The 24,262-nt window shown below is 42.1% G+C and overlaps 1 protein-coding gene across 1 annotated transcript in view; it reads right to left on the bottom strand.

Moving 5' to 3' along the window:
- Positions 1-24,262, bottom strand: part of LOC126188681 (homeobox protein B-H1-like) — a 172,152-nt gene that overhangs the window by 15,023 nt on the left and 132,867 nt on the right. The window lies entirely within an intron of this gene.

Raw genomic sequence — 24,262 nt, 5'->3', positions numbered from 1 at the left:
TGACTTCTCCATACTTCGTTGATGTTAAAGTGGGAGGCTTCAAGATGCCGTGCAGTTCGCCAAGGGGGTTTTCTTGACTTCAGACGTTGATGTTCTGCTATTAATATATCGCTGTGTACGGGTAGCTGGGGGTTCTTCTGAATGTTTCTCCAAGTCTTCAGGAGTACATCTGATCTTCGTAGAGCTGGAGGTTGGATGTTACTTAAAACTGGTAGCGATGCAGTTTGAGGGCTACGTATCCAGCCTGTGATAAGTCGCATTGTCTGGCTCACAAATGAAAAACGATCATACAATGTAACCTTTTACGGCTGGTACTGACATCACTTAAAACTTCCGGGCTATTAGGCAGTGGTCGATGTAAAAAAAACGCTTATGAAAACGCAATTGAGTGAAGCTTCAGTTGGAAATTAGAGCATCACGTTTAATGGCGGATGAACGAATAATCAATATGAAGAACGCTCAGGCCGACTTTTAGTTGTAACTGATTAACTCAAAACATGGACTGAGGAAAAAATCAACAAGATAGACGTTTATCTAGTCATGGAGCGAGCTTGTGCTTTCCTGTAATTTGAGGAGCAGTCCTTTACCAAATCGTTGGTGATTTGGACTGTAGAAAATTGTTTGTCTGGTGGGCTCCTTAACTTTTGACAAATGAATACATAAAACAAAGAAGAGCAACTGCACCGACTTTCCCACTCGGTAAGACAAGGACAGCGAGGAGGTTGTGAGCCACACTTCAACCTGGGTTTCGCATTAAAGTCCAAAAACTAATCGTCAGTCAATGGAATGGCGTCGGGTCAGATAGAGCGCATCCTAGAGACAGAAAGGTCGCGGTATTGAATCCAGGTTGGACGATGGAAATTTTCAGTCTGCCGTTAATATAGCCTTGAATTCTACGTGATGTAAAAAGTCGCCAGGAAGGATACGTGATTCGGATTCCATGTTAAACTGTAGATTGTTTAGGGACACGGACGTCGCTGGAGTGGTGGCCAATTGAAAGACACACTCGACCACTTAGCACACAAAATTATTATTATATGGTAGCTGCAGTGCGGGGGCGTTGCCCTGGATGTTTAATGTCTGCCACACAAAGTGATTGGCCCGGTGTCTAGCAGCATTTTTAATTAATTTCTTCAAGTAAATTTTCGCAAACTTTACATTTTCCCTGTATGAAAAGTTGATTAGCTACTCCATCTGTTGCTATATTTTCCGATAAGTATCTCATTGTATCTTTGAAGAATTTGTCTTCTAATGTTTCAGCTCAGTTTCCACCTTTTCAAGCAGGGCTGTGTCTGAGTACGACTCGAACTACAGAACAGTTTACGCCACAGTTCGGGAAATGTCGTGCTCTGTTCGATCTTTTGATAGGTCCATGATCTAGTGACTTCTGCCGGTACCATATTCACCTGCCTTGGCGTTTGTATGACACTGTGTGTTTTAATAATAAAAGTGTCTGTGAAACACGGACTAAAATATCTTATAGGTATATGTCATTTGGAAGAACAGCAACTAACCAATGAATAAAGATTTCACAATCATGTTTCTGCCAAATTCTCGAGTTTTTGCTCGTCCCGCGGTCTAACGACGACTGATGGTACAGTCTCCAAGACGAGTATTGCTGCTGTAATTTATCCATTTCGTTTGTTAGGCATTTAATTTGTCGTTAATTTTCTTCATTGTTTCATTTGAATGTAGAAAGTTGAAGTAAATTGGCCAAGAACTTAAATTTTTGGTAACAACCTTTCCCTTTTACATATTACACATATACGTGTTTCAAGACAATTACGAAATCTTATGTAGACATTTATCTTCCTCTTCCCTTGAAGCCAAAGTGTGCAAAATTTCGAGATATCGGAATAAAACTGTAGATTCGTATGAATTAAAAACAAAAAAACCAACAAACGGACACTCTTCTTTATATATATATTGTGGTGTCACCGCCAGACACCACACTTGCTAGGTGATAACCTTTAAATCGGCCGCGGTACGGTAGTATACGTCGGACCCGCGTGTCGCCACTATCAGTGATTGCAGACCGAGCGCCGCCACACGGCAGGTCTAGAGAGACTTCCTAGCACTCGCCCCAGTTGTACAACCGACTTCACTAGCGATGGTTCACTGACAAATTACGCTCTCATTTGCCGAGACGATAGTTAGCATAGCCTTCAGCTACGTCATTTGCTACGACCTAGCAAGGCGCCATTACCAGTTACTATTGATGCTGTAAAACATGTACCGTCAAGAGCGATGTTCACCAATTATGGATTAAAGTTAAGTATTCCAGCAGCTACGTACGTTTTTTGCTAGTCTCATTTCCTTGACCTGTTCCAGACCTCACGCCAGCCTGCGTGAGCTAAAACGCGTGCCTTTCGGCTTCCTTTCAATTTAGTGGCTTGGTATCCTGCCAGCCCACAACATACAGGGTGTTTCAAAAATGACCGGTATATTTGAAACGGCAATAAAAACTAAACGAGCAGCGATAGAAATACACCGTTTGTTGCAATATGCTTGGGACAACAGTACATTTTCAGGCGGACAAACTTTCGAAATTACAGTAGTTACAATTTTCAACAACAGATGGCGCTGCAAGTGATGTGAAAGATATAGAAGACAACACAGTCTGTGGGTGCGCCATTCTGTACGTCGTCTTTCTGCTGTAAGCGTGTGCTGTTCACAACGTGCAACTGTGCTGTAGACAACATGGTTTATTCCTTAGAACAGAGGATTTTTCTGGTGTTGGAATTCCACCGCCTAGAACACAGTGTTGTTGCAACAAGACGAAGTTTTCAACGGAGGTTTAATGTAACCAAAGGACCGAAAAGCGATACAATAAAGGATCTGTTTGAAAAATTTCAACGGACTGGGAACGTGACGGATGAACGTGCTGGAAAGGTAGGGCGACCGGGTACGGCAACCACAGAGGGCAACGCGCAGCTAGTGCAGCAGGTGATCCAACAGCGGCCTCGGGTTTCCGTTCGCCGTGTTGCAGCTGCGGTCCAAATGACGCCAACGTCCACGTATCGTCTCATGCGCCAGAGTTTACAGCTCTATCCATACAAAATTCAAACGCGGCAGCCCCTCAGCGCCGCTACCATTGCTGCACGAGGGACATTCGCTAACGATATAGTGCACAGGATTGATGACGGCGATATGCATGTGGGCAGCATTTGGTTTACTGACGAAGCTTATTTTTACCTGGACGGCTTCGTCAATAAACAGAACTGGCGCATATGGGGAACCGAAAAGCCCCATGTTGCAGTCCCATCGTCCCTGCATCCTCAAAAAGTACTGGTCTGGGCCGCCATTTCTTCCAAAGGAATCATTGGCCCATTTTTCAGATCCGAAACGATTACTGCATCACGCTATCTGGACATTCTTCGTGAATTTGTGGCGGTAAAAACTGCCTTAGACGACACTGCGAACACCTCGTGGTTTATGCAAGATGGTGCCCGGCCACATGGCACGGCCGACGTCTTTAATTTCCTGAATGAATATTTCGATGATCGTGTGATTGCTTTGAGCTATCCGAAACATACAGGAGGCGGCGTGGATTGGCCTCCCTATTCGCCAGACATGAACCCCTGTGACTTCTTTCTGTGGGGACACTTGAAAGAACAGGTGTACCGCCAGAATCCAGAAACAATTGAACAGCTGAAGCAGTACATCTCATCTGCATGTGAAGCCATTCCGCCAGACACGTTGTCAAAGGTTTCGGGTAATTTCATTCAGAGACTACGCCATATTATTGCTATGCATGGTGGATATGTGGAATATATCGTACTATAGAGTTTCCCAGACCGCAGCGCCATCTGTTGTTGAAAATTGTAACTACTGTAATTTCGAAAGTTTGTCTGCCTGAAAATGTACTGTTGTCCCAAGCATATTGCAACAAACGGTGTATTTCTATCGCTGCTCGTTTAGTTTTTATTGCCGTTTCAAATATACCGGTCATTTTTGAAACACCCTGTATATATACTCAATGAAATCAGTCACAGTTCTCAAGATATCAGAAAATGACAAACAATTTCTGAGCACCAAAAACGTCACGGCCACAGTGTCTTGAGATCGAAAGGGCGTCCTTTTCATCGAATTTGCGTCTGTAAGCTGCAGATGTAGATGCAGCGTCCTAGCGCCAGGCGCTTCACCGACTACATCGCGCCATTCAAAACACACGGCCACAGCACTCGCTCGCATTATGTTGAGTTGACAAAGAATTTGATCCGGTACTTTAAATAGGAACTTTCTGAATATCGGCCTTGTAGGCCGGTCTTGGCTCCTACGATCACCATTTTCCTCCAAAACTGTGGGATTTTTTGGTCGGAAAGCACTATAGGCGTGACAGAATACTGAAAGATGATGTTAGTGACTGGTTCAACAACGTGGTAGCAACTGAGTATGCAGAAGGCATTGGAAAGCTTGTTGAGCACTACAACAAAATTTTACGGCAAATATGTAGAAAAACCGCTAAGATATAAAATTAAGTTGTAAAATAAGTTTTCGTTCATTATCTCGAACAAAAACATCTGGGAAAGTGAACGTTTTTCACATTTAGAATAGCCCACGTATAACTTTTACCCCCCACTCTTGCCTCCGCCATTACTGTCAACCGATGCCTTCTTTTACTTAAGTACTGCCATAATTCTCTCTTTTCTTCAGCTCGCTTCAGTACCTCTTGTTTAGTCAGCAGATCTACTCATCTGATCTTCAGTGCTCTTCTGTAACACTACATTATTAGAGCTTCTATTCTAGTCTTGTGTGTACTGTTTATCATCTACATTTCACTACAGTATAAGTCAACACTCCAAGCAAATACTTAAATTTTTATTAGATGTTAAAATATTTCTCTTTTTCATGCCCATGTATATCTTATGTCCTTTCTACTTCTGACACAACCAGTTATTTTGAAGCCGAAATAGCAGAACCCGTTTACTACTTCCAGTGTATCATTTCCCAATCTAACTTCTTCAGCATTACTTTTTTCAATTTGACTGTATTGACTGTATCCTTTTATACTTGTTTTAATTTTATTGATGTCCATTTTAAACCTTATTTCCATGGTCTAATCCATTTCAGTCAACTTACCTTCTAAGTCCTTTGCTGTCTGTCAGACTTACGATACCATTTCCAAATTTTCCGTATTTCCTTTACTGATACTCAGTTTACATGTGAATCAGCATATGGAATAGATTTCAACCTTGTCTCATTATTCAATTATTGCTTCCCTTTTCACTCCTTCAACTCTTCGAATTGCAGTCCGGTTCCTCTACGAGTTGTACATAAGTAGTCAAACCATATGTTTCATGTTTTACAGCTTCAGAAGTCTCAAAAATATATTGCAGTCACCACTGTCAAACGCTTTCTCACACATGATTAAATTTTCAGACCTACGAACATTGTACCGAAATGAAGTCTAATAATGTTATTGGGTACATAGCTTAACATATTAACACAAGCACTAAATTTTTTAACTGACGTTAGAATGATCGGAAGAAAAATGTATAAGAAACATAAATATCAGCGCGAGAATTGTAAATGTGAGTCGGTTTCGCTGTCTTTGTAACATGCACAAGCTACACTGGTACCTACGTAAAACTTTTACCCGTTCCCTTACGACTTATAAAACTGTACGAGTATGTATGAATTTTGCAACACTCGGTATAATTAATGACAACATCTAGACTTGTCTTGTAAAGTCATTAGAAGACCAAAACGAATTGCAAAATGATTTAGATACGATATCTGTATGGTGCGAAAAGTGGCAGTGAACCCTGAATAAAGAAAAGTATGAAGTTGTTCATATGAGCACTAAAAGAAATCCGCTAAATTTCGATTACGCAATAAGTCACGCAAACCTGAAGGCTGTAAATTCATCTAAATACTTACGGATTGCAATTACAAATAACCTAAGTTGGAACAATCAGATAGATAGTGTTGTGGGTAGAGCAAACCAAAGACTGCGATTCATTGGCAGAACACTTAAAAAGTGCAACAGGTCTACCAAAGAGACTGCTTACACCACGCTTGTCCGCTCTATTCTGGAGTATTGCTGTGCGGTGTGGGATCCGTATCAGGTGGGACTGACGGATGACATCGAAAAAGTTCAAAGAAGGTAGCTCGTTTTGTATTAACGCGAAAAAAGGAGATAGTGCCACAGACATGGTACGTGATTTGGAGTGGCAATCATTAAAACAAAGCCGTCTTTCGTTGGGACGGGATCTTCTCACGAAATTTCAATCACAAGTTTTCTCCTCCGATTGCAAAAACATTCTGTTGGCACCCACCTAAATAGGGAGAAATGATCATTACGATAAAAAAGAGAAGTCAGGTTCGCACAGAAAAATTTAAGTGCCTGTTTTCCCTGTGTGCCGTTCGAGAATGAAACGGTAGAGTGACAGCTTGAAAGTGGTTCACTGAACCCTCTGCCAGGCACTTTATTGTGTATATCAAAGTAATCACGTAGATGTAGACTCATTAACGTCACTAAAATTCCTTGCAAATAACATGTGAATATTAAATGTAATTATACAGGATCGTAAATTGATAAACCAAATACAGGCTTCTGTTTATTAACAGAACGCTGATGAAAGTACTGTTTGGTACAAAAAATTGTGTACCACCTCTGTTTGAATACTTTCCGAGTGTGTACTCCACATAACGGTGTACTTAAAGCAGACATGGAGCATATACAGTACAGGATATCGCGAAACGCCAAAATTCGTTGGTCTAGAGGCATAGCGTCCCAGAATCATCGATATTTTTAACTTTTGAAGGATGTCTGTTTTCTCTGCAAAACTACTCTACTTAATAACTGATATTCTCAGATTTATCACCTCAAACAATCTTCAATGAAAATCCAAATAATGAGTGTACTGTTATTCGCCACAGTCACGGTGTGTATAATCTGGGCAATGATCGCTAACCTTTCCGATTTTTCTGCTCATCGCCTGGCCTTAAAATAATATACAACTATGTCTATATTCATCGGAATATCAAGGGAAGTTTCTCTCGTTTTTACAAGACCATACAAGGGAAAAGAAAGACATATCGTCAATCTTGTCTGCCACCTACCAGTGGCTTAATCTGTTAATGTCACAACTGTTCCTGAGCACTTTGTTTAAGTATTGTGGCAAGAAGATGAATTATCTGGCCTTGCCGTTAACACCGTTCACGAGAGAGTTTGATCACCGGCCTCTGAGTAATGCAATTTGCTATTAAAATGTTACGCATAATTTGCCTCCATCAAAAACTTAGTCACTGCAGCGCCTATGACCGGTTAGTCGTTCCAGACGAAAGGCAGGCCCTGGACTGAACGCTGTCTAACTTTGCAGAGTTTCGTGCGCCATATTATTTTACTTGTTGGTCTAGAGCCTAAAACATGTTCGTTGCTTGTTCTGCAGTCCACATTTCTTCGTATTTTGTTGCCAATGCCTTAACACCGCGTCCGAGTAGTTTGAGGCAGCACTGTCGAGACAGGAACCAATGAAAATATATTGTAACAGAAGTTTCTATTTCCATCTGAACCTGAGAGATATTCGACAAGTATCACAGAAAGAAGCATAGAGAGGTGGTGTAGACACGTGAGATTGACCGTTGAGGAATTCATGTCAAAACGTTGATACGTAAGATAGTGATGAACCTTAAAATGTCTTATCGACCCAATTAACTGCTAGTAATTACTAATAATAAGAAACAGTATTACCTATTTCGTATTTGCGTTTTGTGCATTAGCGTTAAGAAATTAACTGAAGTACTATTTATGAACTGTAAAAATACTGTAAATGTAAATAATAATCGTATTCCGGTGCAGAAAGGAAGGTAACTACTGACGGGTATTATTGCTGAGGTAGTAGAAATGTAGGAAGACGCCGTATATACCTGACGATTTAAAGAAAATGATTAGAGGTTGTAGTACAAGTGACTGATGAATAACTAATGTTCCAAAACAAAAGTGACGATGTTAAGTGTTACTTGCGATACGGTGATGGCAATTAATGACGTCACGAATAATGAAGAGTAATGAACTTTTGTAATAATGTGCATCAAAACAAATTCTGTGTGTTAATTGACTTTAATGTCTATCAGACCGAACTATTTAAGAATAAACTTTAAGTGTCCTATGCACATATGGAAGTTTTAAATGCGTCCAAGCCGTCTGGAGGTTGTATGTTAACCAGTGCTGCAAGTACGGGAGTGCACGCCATGAAACTATAAGAAAGAACGCAAAGCTGGATGAAGACGTAGCAGTTTTTTCATTATGATACTTTCTCTCAAATACTTCATTATTCATGTTTTCTTTGCTTACCGTTAACGGATGATATAAATTAACGTTTGTAACCTCTCTCATTATAGAGTCGACAACATTCAGAAGAACGATCACTCTGGAAGAACAACTTACTTTGACTCTCAAAATACCTTTAATATTGCAATTTGCAGCGCCTAAATGCATTACGCTACAATAATAGTATGTCACCTTTTACGCGGCATGCATTTGTTTACAGCTGAAAAGTCCACAATTTCTCCACAGTGTTTGTAATATGAAAAATCACGTGTTTTAACCATTCTGCAAGTGTTAGTTATTGAAACAATCAAGTATTATCGCAATACTCGACTTCTTCCCTAAACTGCCATTAGCATTATCATAGGCAAGACACATACAAAGCCAACGCTCACCACAGTTGTACAAGTTTACGTACATACTAACGCCAAAGATGAAGAAATTGAGGGAATGTGTGATGAGATAAAATAAATTATTCATATAGTTAAAGGAGACAATAGTTTAGCTGAGATGGTGGCTAGAATTCGGTAGTAGAAGAAGGAAGACAGGGGAAAATAGTAGGAGAACTTGGACTCGGGGGAAGGAATGAAAGGGGAAACCATTTGGTAGAATTCTGCACAGAGCACATTTTAATTATTAGTAACATCTGGTTTAAGAATCACAAAAGAAGACTGCGTGCATGGAATAAACCTGTAGACACTGGAAGGTTTCAGATGCATAATATAGTGGCAAGGCACAGTTTTCGAAACCAGGTTTTAAACAGTAAGACATTTCCAAAGACAAATGTGCACTGACCACAATTTATTGAAAAAATTTCACAAGAGTAGGAAATTAAGGAGATTGCAAACAGGGATAAGCTGTTAGTCGATGGTGACGTTTTGCGACGCCTGCGAGAAAATCTGCGAAGGGAACGGCCTGAAATATGGCGAGTCAATTCATGGCTCTTGCATCACGATAACGCAACCGCACATTCATTCCTGTTGGTGCGTGACTGTTACACAAAAACCAAAATCACTTTCCTGCTACATCCACCGTAGTATCTAGACCATGCCCCTGGGGGCTTTCTAAAAGTAGAAAACCCCGCTGAAAGGACGATGGTTTGCAATGATAGTCGAACTAAAAGAAAATTCGCAGGCGGCGCTTCGCGCGATCTAACAAGAAGCGTACCAAGACTGCTTGCGGAAGTGGAAGCGACGTTGGGAGCAGTGTCTCAGTTGTGGAGGAGAGTATGTCGAAGGAGACAATGCGCAATAAGTAAAAGATAAGCACAGAAAAATTTTGTCAACAAAGTTTCGGAACAGATCTCGTATTTCCGTCATTGCTTCTTCGACGTATAAATTGAGCAGAAGCGGCGAAACGACTATATCCCTGTCCTACACCCTTCTTAATTTCACTATTTCGTTCTTGATCTTCCACTCTTATTATTCCTTGTTGGATCTTGTACATTTTGTATATTACTCGTCTTTCCCTATAGCTTACTCTATTTTTTTCAGAATTTCGAACATTCCGCACCATTTTATATTGTCGAACACTTTTTCCAGGTCCACAAATTCCATGAACGTGTCTCGATTTTTCATCAGTCTTGCTTCCACTATCAACCGCAGCGTCAGAACTGCCTCTCTGGTGTCTTTACCTTTCCTAAGCCCCAACTGATCGTCATCTAACACATCCTCAGTTTTCTTTTCCATTCTTCTGTACATTATTCTTGTCATCAACTTAGATGCATGAGCTATTAAGCTGATTGTGTGATAATCCCCGCACTTGTCAGCTCTTGCCGTCTTCGGAATTGTGTGGATGATGTTTTTCCGAAAGTCAGTTGGTGTATTGCCAGTCTCGAGACAGTGTTAAAACAGTCCCTTCCGCTATATCACTATTCAGTGCCCTGAAGCCACCTGACTACCGCCAAAAGATCCCAAGTCCGATCACTGAATTGGACAACAAACACCGCAATCAGTCTCGGACACCATTACCAACCGGTTTCTTCCATCTCTTCAGTAAACAACACAGGAGACAGTCTAAAATAAGGATGGCGGTTATCGCTGAAACAACCGGTTTTCGGTTATATCGTTTTTTCCACCACAGTTTAATCTGACTGTTAAAAGCGTTCGAAATAACCGATTTCTGAAATAACCGATTTTCGGGTCATTGTTCCAGTTATTCCTGTAGTAAACGTAGAAATACATCAAAGATAAACAAAATTTACTCTCTGTTTCAAGATACGTAGAATCAAAATATTAAATAGGCAAATAAAAGAAAACTTCGTCCGTCCGTCGTTTGTTGCTTTCCTTGAACAGTGTAAGTGGCTGAATGCTTAAAAAAAGTGTTCCCAATTATTGCAATTTTTTAAACTTTGCTCCAAAATCATACTGTAATCGGGGATCGTACCACTGTTTGGGCTTCGTGAATAGTCAGTGCTAAAGCGTGAAAATTGCGGTTGTAAAACTCTGTTTTTCGTGTTAATTTGTCTGTTTTTAAGGGCTGCAAGCAGATAAATGCATATTATGTAGACGCTGGCAGCAGTTCAGCTACTTTGTATTTTTATTGTTTTTAAGTTTTTAATTGATTACTGTTACCTTAATTTCCTTCCTTTTTTTATTTGATAGATATAGCAGACATATCCCTAATCTCTTAAAGCAAATGTAGAACTGCACTTCATTCCTATGTAACTTCGAAAAAATGAAGGTTTCTTGAAATTACTGCAACCACTCGCCTTTTGTTTTGTTCTTCAATTTTTTATTATTCCCTTACTGGTTTCGAAGGACCTAACAATTCATCATCAGATGTTACATATTTATTAATTGACTACAGCAGTGTGGGAGTCGTGTAGCTATGGCAAGATGTATAAACGAAACATGTAAGCACAAAGTTGGCGATAATTATTCCCATTATAAGACAGGTTGTGTTGCTTCACTTATAGTGATTAGCATCCGTTGATTGGATGTTGGTGTACACAGTATTCTGGAAAACATAATGAATGTTTTCCAGTGACGTTAACTGCACTCCACTTTACACACTTGGCCGCAGGTAACACGTTCCACATGCTTTGCAAAACGTAAATAAACCAAAGAGTATGGCTAAAGTTATGTCAGAGTTTGTGTTAGGGAGGGCAGAGAGTCTCTTTCTTTAGCTTTCGTAATTCACTTTTTTTTAACGTAGCACATCTGTGTGTTCTTTGTATTGAAATTTAAAGTTTCTTCCTGTTTGCCCTCTGTAACAGCAGGGGCAGTTGTCACAAGGTAATTTATAAATACCAGATTTTTGGTTAAGTGGTTTGCCTATTATGTTGTTATGAACTATTTTGCTTTGTAATTTGCTAGTTGTGTTGTAACCTATTTTGACTCTCTATGATTTAAACAGTTTTGCAAGTTGTTATGAGATGTTACTGAGGAATGGAATGGAGATATATTTAGATTCATCTGCTATTGAGAGCTGTGCTGTTCTTGCTGTTTGTTTGGTTTGTATCTTTTCATCTAATTTGTTAACTATGGATGGGTCATAAGCATTGCTGTGGGCTATTGTTTTTAAAATGTTTTTTCTTTGGTTTTTACATCAGGCTCAGCATTAATTTTGCTCACACAGTTGAGTGTTAATCTAAAAAATGCTAATTTATGTTGATTTGCGTGGCTTGATGTATTATTTATAATGACAGTTGATGTGTTATATTTTCTATAAATTTGGAATTCATGTTTGTTGTTGTGACAGGTTATGTTTATATCAAGAAAATTGATTCCTTGTTGTGTTTGGTGTTCAATCATAAAGTTCATTTTGGGATATACAGGGCTATTACAAATGATTGAAGCGATTTCATAAATTCACTGTAGCTCCATTCATTGACATAGGGTCACGACACACTACAGATACGTAGAAAAACTCATAAAGTTTTGTTCGGCTGAAGCCGCACTTCAGGTTTCTGCCGCCAGAACGCTCGAGAGCGCAGTGAGACAAAATGGCGACAGGAGCCGAGAAAGCGTATGTCGTGCTTGACATGCACTCACATCAGTCAGTCATAACAGTGCAACGACACTTCAGCACGAAGTTCAACAAAGATCTACCAACTGCTAACTCCATTCGGCGATGGTATGCGCAGTTTAAAGCTTCTGCATGCCTCTGTAAGAGGAAATCAACGGGTCGGCCTGCAGTGAGCGAAGAAACGGTTGAACGCGTGCGGGCAAGTTTCACGCGTAGCCCGCGGAAGTCGACGAATAAAGCAAGCAGGGAGATAAACGCCGACGGTTTGGAACATCTTACGGATAAGGCTAAAGCAGAAGCCTTACCGTTTACAATTGCTACAAGCCCTGACACCCGATGACAAAGTCAAACGCTTTGAATTTTCGGCGCGGTTGCAACAGCTCATGGAAGAGGATGCGTTCAGTGCGAAACTTGTTTTCAGTGATGAAGCAACATTTTTTCTTAATGGTGAAGTGAACAGGCACAATGTGTGAATCTGGGCGGTAGAGAATCCTCACGCATTCGTGCAGCAAATTCGCAATTCACCAAAAGTTAACGTGTTTCGTGCAATCTCACGGTTTAAAGTTTACGGCCCCTTTTTCTTCTGCGAAAAAAACGTTACAGGACACGTGTATCTGGACATGCTGGAAAATTGGCTCATGCCACAACTGGAGACCGACAGCGCCGACTTCATCTTTCAACAGGATGGTGCTCCACCGCACTTCCATCATGATGTTCGGCATTTCTTAAACAGGAGATTGGAAAACCGATGGATCGGTCGTGGTGGAGATCATGATCAGCAATTCATGTCATGGCCTCCACGCTCTCCCGACTTAACCCCATGCGATTTCTTTCTGTGGGGTTATGTGAAAGATTCAGTGTTTAAACCTCCTCTACCAAGAAACGTGCCAGAACTGCGAGCTCGCATCAACTATGCTTTCGAAGTCATTGATGGGGACATGCTGCGCCGAGTGTGGGAGGAACTTGATTATCGGCTTGATGTCTGCCGAATCACTAAAGGGGCACATATCGAACATTTGTGAATGTCTAAAAAAACTTTTTGAGTTTTTGTATGTGTGTGCAAAGCATTGTGAAAATATCTCAAATAATAAAGTTATTGTAGAGCTGTGAAATCGCTTCATTCATTTGTAATAACCCTGTATAGTATTAAGTTTCTCAGCTGAGCTTTCTGTTTCTGTGGTTGTCCCATTGTACAGTACCAAGGTGTCAGTAACATAACGTTTATAAAAAATGATCCAGTCAACTTTAATTTGAAGAATTTGGTTTCTGGATTATTAATGTAGTTGTCAGCTAACAGGCCAGCTAAGCTACTTCCCACTGTTAGGCCATCCTTCTGACTATAGATTTTGTTGTTAAAGGGAAAGTAGCTATTGATAGCAAAATCTCTAGCAGATCCATTAGTTCATAGATTTCTACATCACTTAGCTTTTTGTGTTGGGTGTAGAGATTAACTATGTCAAGGGATGTAAACTTTGCTGTTATTCAGTTCATAACTACCAAGTACAACCAACTACTCTGTGAAGAATAGTTCTGAAAGAAATTGTCTTAGATGAACAAACAGATTTAGCAAATAATCTGTTCTTCCAGAATTTCAAAGAATCATTAGATTTGTAAAACTAAATAACTCACAAGAGGTAAAAAAACCCTCCTCTCTCTCTCTCCCTCTCTCTCTCTCCCTCTCTCTCTCTCTCTCATTGGCACGCTTGCTCAACACTCTCTCCTTCTGGTATAAACACACTACTCCCACATACCACCCAGCTTAACAGTTCACGATTTTTTTGTAAAAAAAAGTAATGCTGTGATGTTTATTGTTAACTTCACAAGTGTTGATAATGATAGTTAAACAAAAGACAAATGAAATGTCAATTGAAATTGCAGTGCTAAAATTTCCGAACTCGTTGTTTAAGAGATTTTATAACTAGCACATGACAATTTTACCATATTACTACATGTTATTTTACAATAGAGAAATAGATACATACTTACCGGTGGCAGCGTGTATTGCAAGAGCTGAAGAAAGAGACTCTCTGCCCTAACGCAAAATCTTTGACATAACTTTAGCCATACTTTTTGGCTTATTTACGTTTTGTAAAGCGTGTGAAAGTGTTACCTGCGGCCACTTATGTAAAGAGCAGTGCAGTTCACGTCACTGGAAACCATTCGTTATGTTTTCCAGAACACTGTGTACACCAACATCCAACCAACGGATACTAATCACTGTAAGTAAAGCAACACAATCTGTCTCATAATGGGAATAACTCTCGCCACACGCAGTGCTCACATGTTTCGTTTATACATCTTGCCACAGCTATACGATTTCCACACTTCTGCAGACAATTAATAAATATGTACCACCTGATGAATCACTAGGCGGTTCGAAACCGGTAATGGAATAATAAAAAAATATTGCTGCAGTAATTTCAAGAAACCTTTATTCATCACAGTCGCAGTCTTCCTCATCCATAAGGAATAAAAGGTTTACTTCGTAAAAACATTTACGGACTAGGGTTGCTGCCATTCCGCAGTACAATGGATGTTCGGCGACGACAGTGAGAAACTACCCTGTAGACCCCGTGGGGCCAAGTCTTGCACACTGCACGTACACGCGTGTCTTAAGCCACGATGGTCAGCAACAGAGGCATCATTATCTTACCAAGCTGTACCAATTCTTATGCCACGTGTTTTTTCCTCGTTTCTGTCGGCATTGTTATTAAAATAGAATTGATCGCTTTTCCACTTTCTATAATAATGCAGTATTTCAAACCAAAAATTACGCCTCTTTTTAAAAAGGCCTATTAAAACGAAAAATTTTAGCATTGCCGCTATGACTAATAATATTTCGGTGTTTTTACTCGGTTATTAGTAAAAAAAATTAAAAATATCTGTTACGACCGAGACCAAATACATATAAAAAATACCAGTTATTGAGAACTGAAATACCGGTATCGGTATTATCCGGAGGGTTTATCCCGTCCCTAGTCTAAAGTCAAAGAGGGTATGGTCATGCCGAGAACTCCACACTTCAAATTTCTGTTGGACCAAAACTCAGTTTATTCTGCTAATAAGCCTCACCAAGTCCGCTTAGTTCGTTACATAACCCTCTAGCTAGCCAGTTGCTCCACACTACGTTAGGCGGGCTCTCACTTAACATTGCGGGTAAGTTCGCTAACAGCAACACTTCGCCTAGAAAACCAGCAACAGATTAAGAAGTTTCCCACGCGTGAAGAAGGGAACGCACTTTCTAACACTTTCTGAACGTTCCATACATGAAAAGAACCTTACTGGCCCCTGACTACAAACTTCCGAGAAACGCCTCCGCTCCTTCTTCGCCACAGAGGGCTCAAAGTCGCCTCCTGCACCCTACCAGGGCCACTCACCAACTCCTCGATTTCGTTGGCTGCCCAAAAGCTCCACTTCATTCTCTTCACATGCACACGTTTCGGCCAGTCCGAGCAGAAAGCTGCACTGCGATTGGGCATTTCCTGGTAAGAAAGATGGTTCAAATGGCTCTGAGTACTATGGGACTTAACTTCTGAGGTCATCGGTCCCCTAGAACTTAGAACTACTTAAACCTAACTAACCTAAGGACCTGGGGGATGTTTCCAGAATGAGATTTTCACTCTGCAGCGGAGTGTGCGCTGATATGAAACTTCCTGGCAGAGCTACCGAAGCACGACTCACGCCCGGTACTCACAGCTTTACTTCTGCCAGTACCTCGTCTCCTACCTTCCAAACTTTAGGAGACGAGGCACTGGCAGAAGTAAAGCTGTGAGTACCGGGCGTGAGTCGTGCTTCGGTAGCTCAGATGGTAGAGCACTTGCCCGCGAAAGGCAAAGGTCCAGAGTTCGAGTCTCGGTCGGCCACACAGTTTTAATCTGCCAGGAAGTTTCATAACCTAAGGACATCACACACATCCATGCCCGAGGCAGGATTCGAACCTGCGATCGTAGCGGTCAGGGAAACCATAACCTGGATACATCATTTTGAAGATAAGATCGCTTCAGCTGCAAGTACTTCATTTATAAGCACGACTTGTTTCGCAGCATTTTAGCTGCATCGTTGGGTGCAATCTATAAAAATTGACGGGGAAAAACTCATGTAAGGCAAGAAAACGTAACTAAAATGAAAAGTAATAGGGGACGAACATACAAAATCAAGTATTGCTCTGATGGAGAAAAGAGAACCGGATGGCCCAACGTTCATAGTCAGCAATTTTTCACTAAGTAGCGGACGTCAATTATAAAATAGCATAAAAAACATAGAACGCTCCCGTGATACCTAGAAAGCATCAAAGCTAAAATAATAACTTCCTAATAACAGTCTCGTAGTTAAAGTGCTGTTACCATGAGCCCCAGTATCTGGTGAGCTAGCGGGTCCTCATAAACCGAAAAGGTTATGAAAAACTGGCCTATATGATCATCTATTGGATTACGTTAAGTTAAGCAGCACCAGACCCTTATTTACATAAAAAAGATTAAAACTTTTTTGTGAGTCATCAGTCTTCTGACTGGTTTGGTGCGGCCCGCTACGAATTCCCCTCCTGTGCCGACCTCTTCATCTCAGAGTAGCACTTGCAACCGACGTCATCAACTACTTGCTGGATGTATTCCAATCTCTGTCTTCCCCTACAGTTTTCACATTCTATACCTGCCTCTAGTACCGTGGAAGCTACTGCCTGATTTCTTAACACATGTCCTACATCTTCTGTAGCACCACACCTCACACACTTCGATTCTCTTCTGTTCCGGTTTTGCCAAAGCTCATGTTTCACCACCACAGATAGAGTACTGTGCACAAAACGTACATTCTCATAAACTTCTTCCTCAAATTAAAGCCTTGTTTGATAGAAGGACACTTCTCTTGGCCCTGAAAAATATATTGGTAAAAATTTCACCCCCCCCCCCAAAAAAAAATCCAATGTAAAACTATATTAAGGCTTAGCACAATACTGTCATGAAGCGAAACGACGACGAATATCTTGTCGCACCTTAACAGCTCAATCGGCAGAAAGCAACGCATTGCAAAGCCAGATGGCACTTACCGATGCAAGAGCGCGCACTGGACGGGTACTAACAGACGGCGTATCTAGATGGAACTGCGGAAGCGCCGTATAGCGACATGGACAGAAGGTCCATTTGGAACGCGCATTCGCCTCCGCGGATGGCTAGACATGTAGAACGGTGATGAGCTGATGGGAAAGCGGGGCCACGAGAAACACGGGACCCGCAACGAATTTGTGACATCACAATAGTCGGCTTGTCCGCCACACTTGCCGAACGATCGGCTCCGTGCAGGCCCTAGGGGAAATCATTATCTAATTGGAAAAGGTACCCACTGAAGCTCTTAATTTTGTCGTGTGCCATCGAGAACTTGCATCCATTTAAACATTCAGTCAAGAATGGCTACACTCATCTAAAATATAGGGTGGCGCAGTTAAAAGTAGCTCCTCGCCGATGAATTCGAATGCAGTATTTCGAATTCTGAAATAAACTGTTGTGAACTGGCAAGAGAGCCAACCCGGTGTGAGAGGAAGCCGAAAGGCACGCGTTTTAGCTCACGCAGGCTGGCGTGAGGTCTGGAACAGGTCAAGGAAATTAGACTAGCAAAAAAGGACGTAGCTGTGGAATACTTTACTTTAATTCATAAATGGTGAACGTCGCTCTTGACGGAACATGTTTTACAGCATCAATAGTAACTGGTAATGGCGCCTTGCTAGGTCGTAGCAAATGACGTAGCTGAAGGCTATGCTAACTATCGTCTCGGCAAATGAGAGCGTATTTTGTCAGTGAACCATCGCTAGCAAAGTCGGTTGAACAACTGGGGCGAGTGCTAGGAAGTCTCTCTAGACTGCCGTGTGGCGGCGCTCGGTCTGCAATCACTGATAGTGGCGACACGCGGGTCCGACGTATACTAACGGACCGCGGCCGATTTAAAGGCTACCACCTAGCAAGTGTGGTGTCTGGCTGTGACACCACATAAACAACTACAACAATTGACTGTTTTATGCAATAATTGACTATCAGTATTCTTCTCAGCTACAACAATTGACAGTTTTATGCAATAATCTATTGTTAGCATTCTTCTGTTTGCATTTTAGTTTATTTAATCAGTGAAGTTAGACGTTCTCTTTGTGGTCAGCAAAATGACTTTCTCGATGGAAGAAACAACTGAAATTGTGCGCCGGCCGCTGTGGCCGAGCAGTTCCAGGCACTTCAGTCCGGAACCGCGCTGCTGCTACGGGCGCAGGTTCGAATCCTGCCTCGGGCATGGATGTCTGTAATGTCCTTAGGTTAGTTATGTTTAAGTAGTTCTAAGTCTAGGGGAGTGATGACCTCAGATGTTAGGTCCCATAGTGCTTAGAACCATTTGAACCATTTTTGAAATTGTGGAAGAATATGCGAAAACAGCGTAGATTAAGGAAACTCGCTAAATTTTCGGTGTCAAGTACACGGTTAGAGAACTTCTAGCAAAGAGACCTATACAGAGTCTCTGTCTCTATATAAAAACTGGCGCACCTGTGGACCTGTGCAAAACGTAAAGCGTTAAAAAATCCCATCAGTTCACACACCAAAAGTCATAAGACATTCGCCGAAGAATTATTCAGAACCGAAACAAGTCTATACGTAAGCTGACGCAACAGTCGCATGTAAGTAGGAGGAGCTGCCAGCGGATATTGAAAAGTCTTAATTTGAAGCTATATCGTGTGACGGTTGTGCAGCAGTTACGGGAGAATGACAGTCAGAAATTTGTAGATTGTCATGTGGCGTTCGCATAACATCAATGGCGATTTGTTAGATCCTTTCCATTACATCATGAGTGATGAAGTACGATTTCATCTTTCCAGTCATTTGAATTGTCAGAACATGAGGTACACGGCAATGGCGAATCCTAATACTGTGAACGAAATTAGAATTATCTTAATACCTTCAGTTGCTGACGGGCGTCTATATATATCAACAGGGACAGGTGAAAATGTGTGCCCCGTCAAGGACTCGAACCTGGGATCTCCTGCTTACATGGCAGACGCTCTATCCATCTGAGCCACCGAAGGCACAGAGCATAGCGCGACTGCAGGGACTATCTCGCGCACGCCTCCCGCGAGACCCACATTCTCACCTTATATGTCCACACACTACATTCGTAGTGTCCTACCCCAACATACTCATTAGTCGTGGAAGACATTCTTACCAAGAGTTCGGGGAATATGTGTGCATCCGCACAGAAGAACAGACACCATATCCATATAAGTACCTAATACTGTGTGTCAGCAACCATTCCACGAAAAAAAATAATCGGCGTTGGATGCAGTGTAACAGGAACGCGCGTCATTGGGGCGATTTTTTTGACACTACGCTCAACATGACCGCATATATGGAAATTTTTTGATATATTTTGTGCTCGACTCACTGAATTTGGAAGACAATACTGCTTCTTCCAGCAAGTTGCGGCAACATGCCACACGTCTAAGGTACCCTGGAACAAGCCCATCGCGGATTCAGTGAGGAACGAGCTGTCAGCAAACATTTACGGCCTCCACTTCGCCCGATCTAACAAAAGGTGATTTCTTTTCGGTGGAGACTCTTGAAGAGCAAGGTCTATGAAACAAACCCACACAAAATACAGGACCTGAAAGACTTCAGCTGTGAAATTGCCGCCATCGATGTCCGAACTTCATGCTAGGTGTATCTGAATATGCTTAGACGTGCACAGCTGTGCACTGATGTTGCAGGGATCACTCTCAGCATCTTCTATAAACGTATTTTTCATTGCAACCAAATGGTAAGTCCATATCAGCTCTTCGTTTCTGTAATTTCACTGCATTTCCTTTAAATTGGGTGACCACTTACAATGTGGTAAAACCGACATAAATTCTTAGTACAGCACTGCCGTGAAGTGCAGCTGCCTGTGGACACTTTCAGTAGTTTGTTCCAAAGGGTAACAGTAAGGGCCAGCCATTCTGTGGGAAACACGCTCGTCTTGGCAGACCAGCCAGTCGGATCTGGACAGCAGCCGTTAGCGGTATTAAGGGAAGCCCGCCCTTTATCTCCAGACTAAGAACAGACGCAGTCCCACGGACACTGGCAAACTGGCTTTGTCACCCATAATAGCGAACGGCACCCACTGACGGCCGTTGCCTGGAAGTGATCCTTTACAAACATAGTGAGGTATGTTGGACTTAATGTCCCGTCGACGGCGAGGTAAGGACGACCACATTTCCGGACTGGGGAGGGATGGAGGCGGAAGTCTGTCACGCCCTTTCATAGGGATCAGCCCCTAATTGGGATACCAAGGAAAACCTAAATCTGGATGGTCAAACGGGGATCTGATCCGCAGTGCTCCAGAATAAGACGCCAGTGTCGTACCATGAGTGGTTGGCTGTGAATGAGTGTTCAGTGACGGTTAAATAGTATCATTGGCTAAATGGTTGTTTGAACAAAGTAACGATCTTTTTTTTTTCCGCGCACGGGGTCCCGGGTTCGATTCCCGGCAGGGTCATGGATTTTTCCTGCCTCGAGATGACTGGGTGTTGTTGTGTCGTCTTCATCATCATCATCATCATCCATCCCCATTACGGTCGAAGGAAGGCAATAGCAAACCACCTCCGCTAGGAGCCGGTCGGAGTGGCCGAGCGGTTCTAGGCGCTTCAGTCTGGAACCGCGCGACCACTGCAATCACAGGTTCGAATCCTGCCTCGGGCATGGATGCGTGTGATGTCCTTAGGTTAGTTAGGTTTAAGTAGTTCTAAGTTCTAGGGGACTGATGACCTCAGATGTTAAGTCCCATAGTGCTCAGAGCCATTTGAACCATTTGAACCATTTGAACCTCCGCTAGGACCTTGCCTAGTCGGCGGTGCGGGTCTGCCGCATCCTCCGCTACGCTCCTCATCATCATCACCTCAAGCGATAAAAACGGAACCTTACAGGATCACTTTGTTGACCGTCTGTCTGTCTGTCTGTCTGTCTGTCTGTTCGACGGGTTGTCATATCAGGCTGAAATTTATTTCATGCTCTAAGGTCAATGGTCCCTTGGCGGTGTATTAAATAGAAGCTTCTAAGTCAATGCAACCAAAAGATATGGCTATTTATGTCACATATTTTGACACTCTCACACTCACTCATTAAAATCTATAAGGTATTTTCCGTCGAGATAGAATCATGAAATTTGGCAAGAAGCGAGGTTTCACATTACATGTAAAGGAAAAAATCAGAAAATTTTTAATATGTAATTATATCAGACGAAAAAATATTTCTTTTGTAATTTGTTATCCGACTTCAAAGTGGAAATTAAAATGTTCACGAAAGTCTTGGAATCGCTGGGACTGATATCTTGTGAATATCGGTGTTGATAACAGGCAAATATCGTTGAGAGTCTTGATTTACCGAGTGGATAAACTGTCTACATATATGTTGTTGTTGTGGTCTTCAGTCCAGAGACTAGTTTGATACAGCTTTCCATGCTATTCTATCCTGTGCAAGCTTCTTCCTCTCTCAGTACCTACTGCAACCTACATCCTTCTGAATCTGCATAGTGTATTCCTCTCTTGGCCTCCTTCTATGATTTTTACTCTCCACGCTGCCCTCCAATACTAAATTGGTGATCCCTTGATGCCTCAGAACATGCCCTACCAACCGATCCCTTCTTCTAGTCAACTTGTGCCACAAACACCTCCTCTCCCCAGTTCTATTCAATACCTCCTCATTAGTTATGTGATCTACCCATCTAATCTTCAGGATTCTTCTGTAGCACCACATTTTGAAAGCTTCTATTCTTTTCTTGTCTAAACTATTTATCGTCCATGTTTCACTTCCATAGATGGCTACACTCCATACATATACTTTCAGAAAAGACTTCCTTACACTTAACAAAATGGTTTAAATGGCTCTGAGCACTATGGGACTTAACATCTATGGTCATCAGTCCCCTAGAACTTAGAACTACTTAAACCTAACTAACCTAAGGACAGCACACAACACCCAGCCATCACGAGGCAGAGAAAATCCCTGACCACGCCGGGAATCGAACCCGGGAACCCGGGCGTGGGAAGCGAGAACGCTACCGCACGACCACGAGATGCGGGCTACACTTAACAAATTTCTCTTCTTCAGAAACGCTTTCCTTGCCATTGCCAGTCTACATTTTATATCCTCTCTGCTTCGACAATCATCAGTTATTTTGCTCCCTAAATAGCAAAACTCCTTTAGTACTTTAAGTATCTCATTTCCTAACCTAATTGCCTCAGCATCACCCGACTTCATTCGACTACATTCCATTAACCTCGTTTTGCTTTTGTTGCTGTTCATCTTATATCCTCCTTCCAAGACACTGTCCATCCCGTTCAACTGCTCTTCCAAGTCCTTTGCTGTCTCCGACAGAATTACAATGTCATCGGCGAACCTCAAAGTTTTTATTTCTTCTCCATGGATTTAAATACCTACTCCGAATTTTTCTTTTGTTTCCTTTACTGCTTGCTCAAATACAGTTTGAATAACATCGGGAAGAGGCTACAACCCTGTCTCACTCCCTTCCCAACCACTGCTTCCCACGGAACACTCAGCGTGCGACTCCTACTCGCAGCTGGCCAGTTTTGGAAGTATTTCTGTTTGAGTAGAGGCCGTTATACTGGTGTGCTAACAGCTCATCCACATAATCAGTTTCCTAGAGGTTTCGTGCCATTAATGGAGGTGTAGCGTGCCGAGGTAGATGCCATTGTGTGAGATCCAGTTATTTTAGCAGAAGTAAGAAAGAAGAGAGATGTCTAGATGCTGGCTTTAGTGCTGCGTACGGTACACATTCCATTTCGCCGTTCGTGCGGAAGGCCGGCAGGAAGTTTCCGCTCAGACGCCTTGATCGGCGCTGCCCGGGCTCTGGCGCCGCCATTGTTGCAGCGGCCGTGATTCGCTCAATTAAGAGCGGCGGTGGCGGCTGACCGCGGGCGCACCGCGCATGCGCAGAGCCGACCGCCGCCAGAGGCGCCGCTGCTGCTACTGACGCTGCTACTGCTACAGATGCCAACTGTACGAACGAATAAACTCAGAGGAAAAACTTCAAACAGCCAAGATCTCCAGTAAAGCATTTATTTCGATAACAAATGAATTTGTAGAGCATAAGATGCCCCGATGTTATTCAATCTGTATATTGAGCAAGCAGTAAAGGAAACAAAAGAAAAATTCGGAGTAGGAATTAAAATTCATGGAGAATAAGTAAAAACTTTGAGGTTCGCCGATGACATTGTAATTCTGTCAGAGACAGTAAAGGACTTGGAAGAGCAGTTGAACGGAATGGACAGTGTCTTGAAAGGAGGATATAAGATGAACATCAACAAAAGCAAAACGAGGATAAAGGAATGTAGTCAAATTAAGTCGGGTGATGCTGAGGGCATTAGATTAGGAAATGAGACACTTAAAGTAGTAAAGGAGTTTTGCTATTTAGGGAGTAAAATAACCGATGATGGTCGAAGTAGAGAGGATATAAAATGTAGACTGGCAATGGCAAGGAAAGCGTTTCTCAAGAAGAGAAATTTATTAACTTCGAATATAGATTTAGGTGTCAGGAAGTCGTTTCTGAAAGTCTTTGTATGGAGTGTAGCCATGTATGGAAGTGAGACATGGACGATAACTAGTTTGGACAAGAAGAGAATAGAAGCTTTCGAAATGTGGTGCTACAGAAGAATGCTGAAGATAAGGTGGGTAGATCACGTAACTAATGAGGAGGTATTGAATAGGATTGGGGAGAAGGGAAGTTTGTGGCACAACTTGACTAGAAGAAGGGATCGGTTGGTAGGACATGTTCTGAGGCATCGAGGGATCACAAATTTAGCATTGGAGGGCAGCGTGGAGGGTAAAAATCGTAGAGGGAGACCAAGAGATGAATACACTAAGCAGATTCAGAAGGATGTAGGTTGCAGTAGGTACTGGGAGATGAAGAAGCTTGCATAGGATAGAGTAGCATGGAGAGCTGCATCAAACCAGTCTCAGGACTGAAGACCACAACAACAACAAGATCTTAGCGTTTTGAAGT

Source organism: Schistocerca cancellata, chromosome 5 (genome assembly GCF_023864275.1).
Source record: "Schistocerca cancellata isolate TAMUIC-IGC-003103 chromosome 5, iqSchCanc2.1, whole genome shotgun sequence".
NCBI classification, from domain to species: domain Eukaryota; kingdom Metazoa; phylum Arthropoda; class Insecta; order Orthoptera; family Acrididae; genus Schistocerca; species Schistocerca cancellata.
Note: the sequence above shows the minus strand (reverse complement) of the source record. Positions and strands in the feature narration are given on the sequence as shown.